At 49.3% G+C, this 16,288-nt stretch overlaps 1 protein-coding gene across 2 annotated transcripts in view; it reads left to right on the plus strand.

Annotated features, from left to right (window-relative positions):
* AKAP9 (A-kinase anchoring protein 9) overlaps nucleotides 1–16,288 on the plus strand; it is a 647,464-nt gene that overhangs the window by 55,153 nt on the left and 576,023 nt on the right. The gene's annotated exons all lie outside the window — the stretch shown is intronic.

A 16,288-nucleotide genomic window follows, 5' to 3' on the forward strand; every position in this document is an offset into this window, starting at 1 on the left:
TTTACACAAAGATGTAGTTTATTAAACCCTTCCTATTTCATTGTAATCCGGGTTATGTTTATTCCATTTCACTATAAAGTGCCCTCACACAGAACTCTCGGTGGGTTACATATATATGTGGATGAATAAATAAATACTTAAAGATTGACCACCTTAGCTTTTTCTCTGGCATTCTTGATCTGTAGTTGGGGTGAACTTGCTGAGCCTGTTTACGGTTTGGTCAGAAGATGGAGGTAATCCATAAAGCGTGTTTTCACGGTTCGGTCTTCTTGAATATTGGTGCCTTGGACACTGGAGAATTCATTTCTTCCCAAATGTCATCAGTTAGGTGAGAATTTGTACAGGCAGATTTTTGGGCGGTGGCGGGGTGGCCCTTTATGTGAGTAACAGAGAGCCCCCCTTCTGCCTGAAGTTTTGCTTTGGGAATGTTTTTTCCGGTGTGACCTTTTGGTTCAGTTTCAGACCCTCGTTGCTGGGACCAGTGCCTGCGTTTTGTTGCTGTATGCCCATGTGCACCCACCTTGTTCTGCATTATGGTGTTCAGACCGGAGTGTTGATGGTTGTAGGGTTTATATGAAGTTGGAGATACCTCTAACTGCTAGGTCGGCTTTTAGATGAACTGATCGTAGACAGGTGTCCTAAGTATCTTTTTTCTGTTACTGTAATGCCTATGTTTGAAAAGGCATTTAAATGATTGATGTTTTGATGTTTTGGCCACATTTGTGAAATCGTTTTTAGTTTATCTTTAACGTTGGTGCCCACAGCACGATTATGAATTTGGCGATATTGAGTTTTAGTTTGTGTTGCAGTAAATGATTGTGGCACCCATTGTTTCACTAGTAAGAAACACAAATAGTCCACTATGATCATTTGGCACTAATACACCAACAATCATTCATTATCTCCATGACTAATAAGCTTGGAAGACAGTGCAACGTAGCCGCATCACCAGTAGAAAAATCTCAGGAGAACTGGTGCTGGATCGCGCAAGCATTGGCCAGCTCAAAGCATCATTGACACTCATCCAGATCTTGCAACAAATCCAATTTAGGAAACAAGATAAAGTTCTGAACAATTTGCATAGTCTCCTGGAATGTCGCAAGCATTTAAAACCTTCTAGGCGAACCCGAAACAATGGGCTTTTTAATCTCGCACAACATTATATGTATCCAGGAGTCCTGGTGAGAGATGGAGACATCAATAGAAGGATACTGTGAGTTTTTGCAATGGGGGCCATTTATTTTTTTTCTCAGCCCATTACTTTTTTTTGCTTGCATTCACAGATGATGAGTACATATTTTATTATAGTAGGATTGGGCATGAGTTAGGCCCGTTCGGGATTGAAACATGATTGTTAATGATGTGTCCTGCCGAAATCTTCAGCTACAGCTATTGTGTGCATACTGGTGAATGTTTATATCCGTATTGGCCAGCAGGCATCTGTGGGGCTTCTTGTATAGGCCTGAAATCACTTTCAATTGTATGGACCATTGTTTGGTGTCACATGCTTTGCAGACCGGCTCTGGCCTGGAGAGGTTCATCTGAGTAAACCATTTTTTTTTAAACACTTTTTATTGTAATCAGCTTTAATCAGGCATAGTTTTTCCAGATGATACTTGTACTTATTAAGACCCAGCATTATACATTTCCAGTACATTATTACATCAACACATAATACATCAAAATCTTGCCACCATTCCACCCGTCACACCCCCCCCCCCCCCACCTAAGCTTCTTCCTCCAAACCTTCATCTACCTGGTCCTGTGGTGATACACAGATCTTGTCCCTGAATGCATTCCACTCCCCCCAGATCCTGCTCCATTTCTTGGGGCACCCACGATTTATAAACACTGATCTTTCCGTTATCATTGCCACATCCATGTCATTGCACCACCCGGTGATTGTCGGAACATCTGCTGCCCCCCATTTCTGTGCAAAATTGCGCTTAGCAACTATGAACCCCAGAGTGGCCCAGTCTTGCATTGGATGAGTAAGGTCATTCGGCTCCCGTACATTCAGCAGGCATCTTTTGGGCTCTGGCAGTAATGACACCTCCCCCCCTTGCGATACCTTTCTCATTACTTGGACCCAGTAATCCATGACCTTCGGGCATTGCAATATGGTATGGTAGAAGGTCCCCTCCTCCCCCCACACCTCCTTAGGCAGTATGGATGTGATGTTCTACCTATTGTATGCAGGGTGAGTCTAGTGAAGTAGACTCAATGTAGTATTTTGAGATGTACCAGCCTAAGTCGTGAAGGTACTCCCACCACCCTCGGTGAGGCAAGTGCCTCCTGCCAGTCCGAGTCGTCAAAGTCACCTACGTCGCGGGACCACTTCCCTCTAAGCGATGTCTTGGGGTCTGGAAGGTTGTTGATTAATTTCCGGTAAGTGAATGACGTCGCCCGCTTATGCATACAGTCAGTCAACAACCTGTCCTCGAGAGGCGAGGCTTCCCGAACCTCAGTACCTGGTGGTAGGGCTGCTGTCAGAGCATGTTTTATCTGTGTATATCTAAAAAGTTCAGTGGGCGCTAGCTCATATTGTTGCTGGAGGCGCTCAAATGTCATCACCTCCCCCTTGTGCCAACTGTCCCCCACCGTGGAGATGCCAATTACATCCCATTGGGCAAAGCCCCTGCTTTTCCTAAGCCGACCCAGCTGTGTCGTGTCCCAAAGGGGGTTCTGTTGGGTTATGATCCCTTGCCAGCTCAGTTTAACCTGCGCCGCATGCCATATGGCTTCTGTCTGCTTCGTGGGTCCAATGAGGGTTTTGGCTCGCATCTTATCGTAAAGTGGAGATAACATAGTACCCGCTCCCAAAACCACCCTATCTGGCCTAAACGCTGGGTCCGCCTGGGGGGCATGTAATCCACTGATTGATCACTTTTAGTTGTGCCGCCCAGTAATATAACTGTATATTCGGGAGCGCTATTCCCCCATTGTACCAGCTGCAAACCAACTTAGCCTGTGCTATGCTGCTGGCTTACGCCCCCAAAGCAGGTTAGAGACCTGGACCTCTATTGCCTTAAAGTAGCTTGGGGCCACCGAGAATGGTGCATTTTCCAGCACATACAAAAAACGAGGAAGCGCTATCATTTTAAATAGCGCCGCCTTCCCCAACGGCGTGAGCGGTAGTGCCTCCCAGTGTGCGGTGTCCCCTCTAAGGCGCTCCAACGGGGGCAGCAGGTTATTTTTGTAAAAATCATCGGTGTTGGCTGTAATATAGATCCCTAGATATTTGAACATGCCATCTGCGATCATAAGCAGGCAGTCTTTGGGGAGTTGCGGCGGAGGACCATGCAGCACGTATAGTATAGATTTATACCAGTTTAAGGTATATCCTGATGCCCGTCCGAAGAGTTCACAGATATTCAGGAGGACCAGTATGGAGCACCTGGCAGATGACATATATAGTAGGACATCATCCGCATATAACGAGATGCTGTCTTCCCACTCTCCCGTCCATTTGATTCCCCGTATCATTGGTTCCCAGCGAATCCAAGCCACCAATGGCTCGAGTACCAGTGCAAAAAGCAGTGGGGACAGGGGACAGCCTTGACGGGTGCCCCGTGCCAGAAGAAAGTCGTCGGAGATGTGCCCATTAACTGTCACGTGAGCTACCGTTTTGGTGTAAAGCAGACGAACCCATGCACAGAATTTAGCTCCAAAGCCAAGATGTCTAAGCACTGCAAATAAGAATGGCCACTCCACCATATCGTACGCCATTCTCGCGTTCAGGGAAAGTATGACCTCTGGCTCCTGAAGATATGGGATGCGTGCCATCACTCCGTGCAGACGTCTCAAATTTAGTGCTGTATTTCTGCCTGGCATGAAGCCGGACTGGTCCGGATGTATTAAAGTTGTGAGGTGTGGCGTTAGTCTAATCGCCAGCAGCTTTGCAAGAATTTTAACCTCTGCATTAATCAAAGAAATTGGGCGATATGAGGTACAGTCATCGGCCGGCTTACCCGGCTTGGGTATTGCCACTATGGTGGCCATTCTCTGATCTAGCGGTAACTCTCCCGTCTGTAAACAGTCATTATACATGTGCAGCAGGTGGGGGGCAACAGTTCCCGCCATTCTCTTTTATAGTTCAACATTGGGACCTGCCGCTTTGCCCGACTGCAATGACCCTATCGCAACCTGTTGTTCTTCCACCGTGAGGTCCGCATCAAGCGTGAGCTGCCTCCGGAGTGAGCCCGGACATGACAATATCTTTAATGCGAGCTAGTGCTTCCTCTACTGACAACTCATAGGTCGATGTGTTCACCTGCTGGAAATGGTGCGCTAAGGCGTGTACTATGGTATGTGGGTCCGTTGTAATTTTCCCCTCTGCCGTCCGAATCCTCGATATCCATCTGTTACTCTGTTCCCTTTTATCTAGCCATGCCGAAAGCTTCCCGGCTTTGTCCCCACTCTCATATATCTTGTGTTGGGTAGCCGTAAGCCGTGGCCTGGTCACGTCTTCAAGATATTTTCTATGCTGCTGTTGTGTAAGACGTAATTTCTGGGTTGTCGCCGGTGTGGGATCTCTGGTGTGTTGGTCCTCGGCTTCCTGTAGTGCTAGATCTGTCATGTAGGCCGCGTTGCTTCTCTCGTTTGTGCCCTGTGACAGAGACAATGGCCTGCCCCCTGAGAATCGTTTTGTACGCCTCCCAAAGAATAGTTGGGGAGTCAACTGACGTGGCATTCTCCTGAAAATTATGCTTCGTCGCCGTGAGAACAGCTTTCCTAATTTTAGGGACTTGCAGGTAGCCCGGGTAAATAGGATAAATGCGTCGCCGTACTTTGCGACAGTATGTGTATAGCAGTAGCACTGGGGAATGGTCGGAGATACCCCTGGGTTTTATCTCTATGCTATCAACATTTTTAAGGCAATCCGCAGAAGCTAAAAAATAATCTATCCGGGATAAGCTGTACTGCAGGGTGGAAGGCGAACTGCCGCGCCGGCGGGTAGTGCCATCTCCACACATCCGTAAGCCCCATTGCCTCCATAAAGCCCCCAAGAAGAGCCATGCTGGGTGGCGGTCTAGGGCACTATCTATGATTGCATTAAGGTCCCCCGGATCAGCAGTTCCCCCTCCAGAAGGTCAAGCAGGAACTTACTAAGAGCCGGGAGCGTCACTGCGTGCAGGGCGGGGGGAATGTACACAGCAACTATATTTAGAGATCGTCCTTCCCATTGGCCTATTATGGCCGCAAAGCGGCCATGATCGTCCGTTTTTGTGTTAAGCACTATCAGCGGAGATTGTTTTTTTAATTAAAATGCCCACCCCCCTTGAGCCAGAGGAAAACTCAGAGTGCACTATCATTTTGAACCCCCATCGGTCCATAGCCTTAAATGCTGTACCAGTAAGGTGCGTTTCCTGTAAAAGGGCCACCATTGGTGAGTATCGCTTCAGGCACTGTAGAACTAAACGCCTCTTTATTTTGTCGCCCAGACCATGTACATTCCGTGTGAGCACGGACAGGGGTGTCACTTGAGTTGTAGGGTGTGCTGCAAGGTCAGGGGTAGATTGAGTTTGTGTTGCAATGTTGGGTAATACATGTATGGTAAGGTAAGGATTTACATGTGTGCTGGAAAAAGAGGAAGACCGTTTTATGCCTGTAAACTTTGCTGTCAACTAATACAAAGAACGAACATCGTTGAAAAAAGAAAACTGCCCCTTCGCCCCATACCTGTACCTCACTCCCTGTACAAAAATCCCAACTCCACCCTCCCTCCCCACCCTCCTCCCTGACCCCAAATCATTCTGACTTAATAAATAAGACACTGTGAAATGTTCAGCCTGGTGTTGGTGCCTTCCAAGGTGGACCTTGTCCTCAGGGAGCATATACAGCCGGAGCATCGCACCTAATGCCAGACGTGGGCCCGTTCCCGACCAACCCATTGGTTTGTGCTCTAACATCCCACTGTGCGCAGTCCAGGAAATACAGAAGAAACCCCCAAAAAACAGTGCAAAAATACCCCCCCTTGCCTCCCTGCCAGACGGATCCCCAACCATCCGCCACCCCAACTTAGCAGAGTTCTTTAACCCCATCAACAGTACTTGCGTGTAAGGAGGGGAAAAGAAGTCCGTGGAGTTCCGCCATTCATCCCCTCCTCAAGAACAATTTCGAGACTGTGGCACGCTTGAGCCCATTGTCCAGCCTCATTGTTCCGGTCCAAGGCCCTTCTTCTTCCAGTTCGAGGAGCACTTCTTATAGGTCTTAACCACCGTTATAATGTTCCTTTTGCATGTGGTCAAACCGCCTATCCTTCTTCTTGTTTCTGACTATCTTCTTTTCGTAACATTACTCCTCGTCAGTCCTCATTGGCAATTTGCTGTGTGTCCTCCTCCTCCTGACACCGTCTGTGGTCCGCTGTGTCTTCTGTTTCTCGACGCTGTTGCTGTCTTCTCTCCGTCCGTCTGGGTCCATCGACTCGCCGCCATCCCTCGAGCCAATCATGTGCGTCCTCCTGTGAGTATGGAAGCTCTTTGCGCCCAAGTTCTTTCTTTACTTCGAGGAAGCATTTTCGACCATTTGACACTGCCGCTGTATAGTCCGGAAAGAAAGACACCACCGAGTTGTGAATACGGAGTGGTGGGGGACATCCTCGCTGTTTGCAATATAGCATCTCTGTCACGGAAGTTAATAATACGGGCCAGGACCGGTCTGGGGGGTGCCTCAGGTTTACGCTTACCCATGGACACTCTGTGCGCTCTTTCCACAGAGAAAAAGTTGGCGAGTCCTCTGGGCTGGAGTCTAGTTTTGATAAGCTCCTCAACATAGAGGTCCATGGCTGGGTTCCCTTCACTTTCAGGAATTCCAGTGATTCTCATGTTGTTCCATCGGGAGCGCCCTTCCTGGTTGTCCAGCTTTTCTTTTATTTTCTGCCTCCAAACGGCTGACCTTATTAAGCAACATGGTGGTATCTTTTGACAAGGATTTCGTAACTTGCTCCACCTCAGTGACTCTCGCTGTCATTTTTTGAAAATCCGCCCTTAAAAACGAAATATCCGTGGAGATGATCCCCACCGTCGACTCAGCCTTAGTGAGGGCTGACATAATATCTTCCAGCATCACTTTCGTCGCTCCTTCCTGGTCGGGGACTTTTTCAGAGGCGCCTGTGCGCTCTGGTAGCTCAGGAAAGTCTTTATTGTAAGCATATTTGTCCAGTTTGATTTGTGGTTGCGTACGAGGACCCCTACACCCCATCTCTGTCCGTAGGACGCCGCTCCGGCCGGTACTGGCCGCAGTCTGCCGCGGGATTTCACTCCACGCACGGCCTGTCGTTTCTCCCGCCGTGCCACTGATTCTGGATCTATGAGGCCTTGGACCTTTACTTATGCACTCACACCGGTGCAGCGCAATGCTCAGTCATCTTCCGCTCAGCGTGCCCTCCTTCCGCCTCTGGGGTCACCGGCCAACGAGCCGGCCCTCAACCGCAGCTCTGTCCTTAGGGTAAGGTGCCGTCTTACTCAATATGCGTAGCAGTGCCGCCTTATTTGTCCACCAGGGCCCTGGGTTACATTATGCCCTTAGTTCAGTTGTAAGTGGCCACCTTTCATAGCTGCCAGGTCGCTCCTTGCCGCGGTATCTCCCTCAGGCTGCTCCTCACTACTTCTTCGGATCTGTAGAGCGCCTGTGCCCGGGATTAAGAACATTGTCTCTACTTCTCGAATGCCCAGGCCGGTAGCCCTTCCAGCTTTTATGGGGGAGCACAAACTAGGCATTAACTGGCACTGCCCGACAGTTATTAAAGCGCTCGCATTCCCTGGCTGCTGTCTCAGGGCCCGCTCACTTCTGCCGCCATTTTTACACCAAAGTTCGCTGCCTCGGGAGTTCGGGGTCCGCGCTCCTCCTGCTGGCGCCCCGTGAGTCTCGCCCACCACAACTCTTCCGAGGCGCCCTGGAAACACAGCGAGGCCCCGCGGCACCAGCGAGCGCGGTATACGTCCCGCCTCCGTGGTCCGTTCAGGCATCCGCCGCTCGCCTCACCTCCTCCCAGGCCGCACTTGCCTACAGCGGTCACTGAGTCATGCCAGTCCCCGGCTGCACGCTGGCTCGAAGGCTGCCGTTTCCCAGTTGCACCCTCCGGTCCTACGCTCTCCGTGGGTGTCCCCGAGGTTCACTTTTCTTGACGGATTAGTGTCGGATTATGTGGGGATCCTACTTCACTCTCCGGAGCTCCTCTAGAGTGCGACCATATTGATCAGCTGTTGGCCACGCCCCCCTGAATAAACCTTTTTAATGATCGTTCTGTCTAGCAACAATATCTGCACCTCTCCAGAAGCATGAAAATATGGTCAAGCCTAAGTGCTAGGAATTGTACACTTAAAAGATGGAACTAATTGGCTGTAAGCTGCTTCCCATCTGCTTCGACCTTGATATACACGCTAATGCAATAGTCCAGCACTTTGAAGTCCTTCATTTCAACCAAATGTTTGTGAAGCATAAGTCTACTACCTTCCTGAGGATGGAGCAGAGTTATACCCATATTCTCTAGTCGTGTCTCTCTCTGCATATTTGCTAGACCGTTATGTTACTGTCTTTGTGGCAGTTTCCATGCACCCAAGCAAGTATATTGACAATGCATTAATCAGTTCTCTCAGCCCCACACTGATGTTCACAAGAGGGCTGTCCAAGAGCCAACGCTGCAAGTACAGGTGATGCGAGTGTTGACTGTGCCTAGAATTTGACCTCCTTTCCAGTACCTGCTAAACACCATGTTACCTGACATGAAAACGGGTCCTTCAGCAGACTGAATGGCTTGGGTGCTAATAGAAGACTGCTCACCCCTCCCACTCCCATTCCTTCCCTTTATCTTGGATGTCCACTGCCACCACTACCACACTGTGCAGTGGTCATGCACCCTGCTGACTTCCTTGTCAGATCAGGGCTTGGTGAAAGCCCAACATAGTCTTTTCTGCATAAAAAAAGATATTACAAAGATTGAGAACTAAAATACGATAGTTGGGGGAGGAGCTTTGCGCGTAACCGAGATGGCCGCGTGAGCATAGGGCTCCCGAGACCTTCGCCACCTCCCGCATCTATCCTGAACATTATCCTGATTATGACGACGGGTTATTGAAGACGCAACCAAGCGGATGTAATAGCTGCTTTCAGAAATCGATTTGGACTCCGGGAACCGTTACTACGACACTTCGAACTTTCGGGGCCTGCTCCATGACACTGCCTGGGTCTCGAGTCAATGTGGTGCCCAGGCAATAATTGAACAACAACGGCCTACGGGGCCCTGCACACAGCCCCGGAGTAAACTTTCGGTTTCGTTTTTGACTCCTCGGCCTTCTCCTGCCTCGAGACCGCTCTGACAACACGGGATGCAATCTGACCGCGCAACTCCACTGTTTGATTGCCATCGAGTGTCTCTGGTCGTGTGACATCGGGCTGGAACTTGTTTCTGGTAAGCCTGGTGGGTGACTCAAGAGGAGTCATTTTTACCAGGTCTCGAGGGCCCCTCAGGGGCGCAACACCCACTATGGCTGGCAAACCCGAAAGCGAGAAACGGAAGACCAAGACCGTTCACCGGGGAGGCGCTATTCAATCGAATGTCATGGATCGTTACACTAATCCCAGGGGATCCGCCAGTGTTGCAAGTAGGTCCCCGGGAGATGCGGGAGACGACTCAACGGCGGTGGACGACCTGACCCTGCATGATGTCATGGGCGCCATTGCTAGTATGAAGACCTCTATCGGCCAACAATATGAGGCTCTGGCCTTAAAGCTCGACACTGTGGCAATCGATGTCAACTTGATCAGGGCGGATTTATCAAGGACTAACGAAAAAGTTAAATCCTTAGATTTGAAGACCTCCAGCCTTACGACTGATGTGTCCGACTTACAGACAGAGGTTTGCAAACTGCGAACCTCTAATGATCTCTTTTCTCGCCGGCTGGAGGATTTTGAAGGTCGGGTTAGACGCAACAACGTACGTATTATTGGGGTCCCTGAAAAAACGGAAGACCCAGACGTAGATCTCCTTGTCGAGGACCTCATCCTAAACCATCTTGCCCCCAAAGGCCTGAGCAACTTCTTTGCGGTGGAACGCGTACACAGAGTGCCGGGCGGGAAGCCAAAGCTGGGCACCCCTCCGCGTCCCATCATCGCCAGAATTTTTAACTTTAAAGATAGAGATGCTATCCTACAGGCGTCGCGGGTGGGCGGCCCTACGAAGTTTGAAAATTCTACGGTGATCTTCTACCCAGACTTCACCCAGTTCGTTCAGAAACAAAGGATGAGGTTTCAGGGGGTGAAGCGACGATTGAGAGACATGGGTCTGAAGTATGCGATGCTCTTTCCATCTCCGCTGCGTGTAGAACGCGAAGATCGGACGTTTTTCTTTGACCGCCCTGAGAATGTGAGTGACTGGCTCGATACGTTGCCCATGCAGCGAGATCGCCCTGAACATTCCGAAGGAGCTGTAGGTGGCCCGGTGGAACAGGAGTGAGCAGCGGTTTCGGATTTCTGGACATTGTACACAACTGGCAGCTGTAGTTCAATGACTTTTATAATTGCACTCTTTGTGGTGGAATACCCAGAGGTGGCGGGGGGGGGGTTGAGACTCTTTCCTCCTCTGGGTTTCTTTTTGTAGACTAGTTTAATGTTAGGGCGACAGGCACACTGCAAGTTGGGGTGGCTTTTGAGTCTAACGCAGGGGTGCAGGGTGGGGGGGTATGTTTTGGGTAATTGTTGAGGGGTGGGGGGGTTTGTATGTGTTTCACTTTGTTTCTAGGCAACGTATTGTTTAACTTCTAGACTTGGGTGTTGTGCTCGCTATGGGGCGGATTCTGCATTTATTTCCTGGGATGGGGGTAGGAGGCTGAAGTTATTGAGCTGGAATGTTAACGGGTTGGGGGACAGGATAAAACGTGGTGTTGTGCTGCAGCTATTGAGGCGCCTCTCCCCTGATGTAGTGTTGATGCAGGAGACGCATCTGATCGGAAATACATGCCACGCCATGAATAGGCGAGGCTATCGTCTCCTGGCACATTCTGGATTTACTACTGGTTCTAGAGGGGTGGGTATCCTAGTTAGGGGTTCCCTCCCCCTGGAGGTCGACAATATTATTATTATTATTATTAATTAAGTTTATAGAGCGCGTAGTCACCCTTGAGTATCCCAGTGCTAGGATCAGTACACCTGCGGGTAGTGGGGACAGGGGGGGGGGGGGGGGGGGGGGAGTTAGGATTTACATTTACGGGAAGAGGTGGGTTTTCAACCGCTTTCTGAAACGCAGATAGTTAGGTTCTGTTCTCAGATCGCGGGGTAAGGCGTTCCAGAGGCGTGCGGCATGCACCGAGAAGCGTCTTCCACCAGTGCGCGCTTTCTTGACTCTGGGAATGATTATAAGATGTTCCTGATCGGAACGAAGGGATCTTGGGGCTTTATAAGGTTTAATGAATTTTCCCAGGATCGGGGGACCTTTGTTTTGCATCAGTATGTGAGCCAGGCAGAGGGCTTTGAACTTCACTCGTTCTCTAACCGGGAGCCAGTGGAGGAGCTTCAAATCCTTGACGACAGGGGGCGCTACGCTGCTTTCACTGGTAGATGGGAGGGGAAGACTATCTCTCTGCTTTCTGTTTATGTTCCCCCTGGCCTGCAGATTATGACCTTTGCTGACTTGGGGAGAGTGGTTCTGGGGCTTCCGGAAGGCATTCTGGTCATGGGTGGAGATTTCAGTTCTGTCGTTTCCGGTATGGAGGACCGTCACCCCCCAGAGAACTCATGAGATCGCACTCTTGGTTGGGTGGTTTCTTGGAAACGCTGGGACTGGTAGATTGTTGGAGGCTACTGCATCCTGGACAGTCGCAATACACCTTCCACTCTGGTGCTCACGGTAGTCTCTCTAGACTCGATTATGTCCTGATGCCGGCAGCGCAGGCCTCTTCGATCAGGGAAGTCAGACATCTGGCTAGGGGTATCTCAGATCACTCCCCATTGTGGCTTATGATGGATACGTAGATGGGAGCCGAGGGTCGTGTGGCCCTGATTAATCCTTGGTATCTCCGTGATCCCAAAACCCGGGCGGAGTTGATCAGGTCTCTAGATCATTATTTTGCCGAGAATGTGGGGTCTGTGTCCTCATCTGTTTCACTGTGGGAGGCTTTCAAGACGGTTATCCGTGGCCAGGCGCTGTCGTTGATCGCTGGCGCCAAGAAAAGCAAAAATGAGGCGGTAGTCCGCCTTGAGACCGAAATAGCTGAGTTGGAAAGGGATTTGGAATTGGATATCACTCACGACAAGATTCATCTCCTCAGTCTCAAACAACTTGACTATAGGGCGTTGGTAACAGATGCTGCTAAAGTCATGAGTAGAGAGCAGCAGGGACGTTTATACGATGTGGGAGACAAGGCGGGGAAATTGATTGCTTGGTTGGATAGAAAGGAGAGGGCGAGTCGTGTGGTCCCTGTGGTTGAGAGAGTGGATGGAGTGCGAGTGACTGATCCTGCAGAGATTGTGGAGTGTTTTGCGGAATATTTCCAAAAAGTGTATTCCCCAGTATCAGACAGACCAGAGGAAGACTCTCATCTGCTGTTACGAGACATTGCATTGCCTCGCCTGTCGGATTCAGATAGGGAACTGATGGATGCAGCACTTTCCGTTGACGAGGTAGCAACTGCCATTCGCTCCGTGTGCTCGGGAAAAGTTATGGGCCCTAATGGTCTCCCCATCGAGCTCTACAAGCTGCGTCCTGACAAAATGGCGCCGTATCTGCGTTCTATGTTCCTGGAGTCGCGAGACATTGGCTCCCTCCCTCGTGATCAGCGACTTGCGACCATTGTGGTGATTCACAAGGAAGGGAAGCCGCGGGATCGCTGCGCATCTTATAGGCCTATTTCGCTTCTGAATGCGGAGCCCAAGATCCTCGCGAAATTGCTTGCAAACCGTTTGATAAAGGTGATTAGCGACCTGGTCCATCCGGATCAGTCAGGTTTTATTCCACATCGTAATACTGCATTGAACTTGCGGCGCTTGCATGGCGTTCTTGCGAGGGCAGCGTCACTGCGTGAACCGGCCATCTTGGCTTCCTTAGACGCCACAATGGCCTTTGATACGTTGGAATGGCCGTATCTGTGGGCTGCTCTTGCAAAGTTCGGTTTTGGTCCTGGTTTCATTGGCTGGGTGAAACTTTTGTTCGAGGAACCGTTGGCTCAGATTGTGGTGAATGGTCTGGTTTCTAAGTCTTTTCTTCTTGGAAGGGGCACGCGGCAGGGGTGTCCGCTGTCCCCGCTTCTTTTTGCCCTCGCTTTAGAACCCCTGGCTGCTTGGCTGTGGTGGGAGCCATCGATGAGGGGTATTCGGTGGACCCCGAATTTTGAGGACCGAGTGTCACTTTATGCAAATGATATCTTGATGAATCTTACGTCGCCTTGAAAGTCGCTGATCGTATTGTTTGATGTGTTGAATTCGTTCGGGAGAAACTCCGGTCTTGTGATTAACTGGTCCAAGTCCTGTATCTATGTCCTCTCTGGTGACTCTCCTTCTTTGCAGCGCAGTTGTCCCATACAAGTGGCGCAGACGGGATTTAAGTACCTGGGGGTCTTTGTCACCTTGGACCCCGTGATCCGTTATGATCGTAATCTGCTTCCCCCGCTCCAACGATTAAAATCAGATGTTGTGGCCTGGCGCAGACTGCCATTGTCCCCCCTCGGGCGTGCAGCTCTTTTTAAAATGATGTCTTTACCGCGGTTTTTATACGCGCTGCAGAACACACTTGATGTCATTCCGGCGAGCTATTTTCGGGAGGTGGAGAGTTTGCAGAGACAATTGATGTGGGGCGGACGTTCGCGTATCGCCCTCGCCAAGCTGACGCTTCCCTGGTATGATGGTGGTATTGCACTTCCGGATATAAGGCGATACTATTGAGCTTCTCAATTGTGCGCGATTAACCATGGCATGTACGGTCCTGCGTCAAACCCTGCGTTTGAAATGGATAAATGGCTGTTGCCGGGTGGCGATTATAACAGGGCGCTTTACACCAAATCTGCTGGGAAGAAACTTTCGGGACCGACTAAGATAGCGGTGCGGGTGTGGCACTGTGCTAATGTGGCAATGGGATGGAGGGACCGACTGACTCGGGCGACTCCGCTCTATGCATCTTACAGATTGGGCAGCCTGTGGAGGTCGAAAGGTTTCGAGAAGTGGGATATGATTGGTATCTGCAGGGTGAGTGATATCTGGGCCAAAGACCAGGTCAAGACTTTTGAGGAGTTGAAAGTAGAGTATGAGTTGAGCGACAAGGAATACTTCCGTTATGCGCAGATTCGACACTCGCTGAGTTCGGTCTTTCCTGCAGGTAGTGTTATCCCGGAATCATCCCCACTTGAAGATCGAGTGCTTGATGGTTATGTTCCCGACAGCACTATTTCCTTGATATAAAAGAAATTGATTAATGATCGAGTTGATTTGTTGGTCCAACTTAGAGATGTTTGGACAAGGGATGGTCTGGAGTTGGATGACGAGGACTGGCAGTCGGCGATATCCTCACCGAAGGAGGTCGTGATTCCGGCTCGTCTCCGGCTCGTACAACTTAAGATCCTGCACCGGATCTATGTGATTGGTCCTCGCCTGATTCGTATGGGTACTCTGTGGATGGGTTGTGTAGGCGTGGATGCGGTTTAACCGGTACTTTTCTCCACATAATTTGGGAATGTCCGGAAGTGGTACGGTTCTGGAGTCGAGTGCATGATGTGATGGAGGAGGTCACGGGCATCGCGCTGTTGCCTGAAGCAAGGCGTTGCTTATTACATGTTTGGGAGCCGACTGATTATAACGTGGCGCAGACTCAGTGAGGGACCCTCAGGAATATGGTTGCCAAGAGAGATATCGCGCAGTTGTGGGGCTCCCAGAGAACGCCGACGGTCCTGGCATGGAAGGAGAATATGGACTCGTGTATGTTTAGAGAGAAGACGGCATATGTGGCGCGCGGCAGACCTAAAAAGTGGGGCAAAATCTGGGGCCAATGGAACTCCTACCGGGGTGATATATGTACACCTCCCCTTGCGGATGCTCCGGATGTTCCAACTTCCCCCTGACCTGACGTTCCTAACGATGTTTTAACTTTAATGTTTTATGATTCTGAATTTCCCCCCTGATCCCCCTCCCTCCTGCATTGATGATCCATATCAAACTATAATGTACTTCCTCCCTCGCTGAGCACTTCCCCGTCTGTACTGACTTTTATTGCCTTTTTTTTTTTTATGTTTATTTGAAAATAAAAAGATATATAAAAAAAAATAATACGATAGTTTTACCAAGGTTTCCACAGCCTGCATCAATTATATTGTGTTTCTTTTCACTCGTAGAGATTTCAGAGAACGCAGTAAGGGTTGTCACATTTAGATAAAAGAATTGTGATCCCAGTATTGTGAACTGGGTTATCCAATCATGCAGGTGATCATGAACAGGACAGCGGGAGCCATCATTTTTGTGTGAGGACTCGAAGTATCATCTCCTCTATAGCTTTGATATTGGTTTCCTTTGAGAGCATTGTGATTGTTGTATTTCGTAATCATTTTATTATGAAGATTATGATCATTGTCTTGCTTGCCAATTGTAAATGTAACTTGGATACACTTGTTCATAATTTCTTATTTGTTTATGCTTTGTACGTGTATCTATTTAAGTTTTAATTTAAATGTTAGTGTTTGTGTTTTCTGCTGGTATTAAACCGATGTTATTTTAACTCAGAGCTATATCTGCATATTTGATCTTTTACCGAGATTGTAACAACTGTGCTGTATTACATCTAATTTGAACTTTCACCACAACCTCCTTTGAGCTAGCCTTTACTGCTCCGCAAGACTATGTAACCACCGCAAGACTATGTACCCAGCTACCTGGCAGGTATGGCACACTTGCAGTCTCGTCTTTGATTCTGCTGGATGGAGGTTACAACCTCATGGATCCTGGGGAAAAGCCTCTCAGCGGTTTCCATTCTTATAGGTGGACTATTGCCACGGTTTACTTATCAACGCTCAGGAAACGGTTTTAAATAAGTTATAGCGGGTTCAGCACGCAGCAGCTAGGATGCTCTCTGGCACATCAAAATGTCATTCTGTTTCTAAGGTGATCAGACAAGTACATTGGCTACCAATCCGAAGCAGAATAACTTTCAAGGTGCTGTGCATTGCCCATAAAACCATCCACAATATAGGGCCAGAATTTCTGAAGAACTCATTAAACATTTACTCTCCCAGCAGACCCATGCGCTCTACTGACACAAACCTGCTGGCTGTCCCATAACATAAAGAACTAACTGCCATGACAGAAGCTTTAT

The sequence above is a fragment of the Lissotriton helveticus genome, chromosome 10 (assembly GCF_964261635.1).
Source record: "Lissotriton helveticus chromosome 10, aLisHel1.1, whole genome shotgun sequence".
NCBI classification, from domain to species: Eukaryota; Metazoa; Chordata; class Amphibia; order Caudata; family Salamandridae; genus Lissotriton; species Lissotriton helveticus.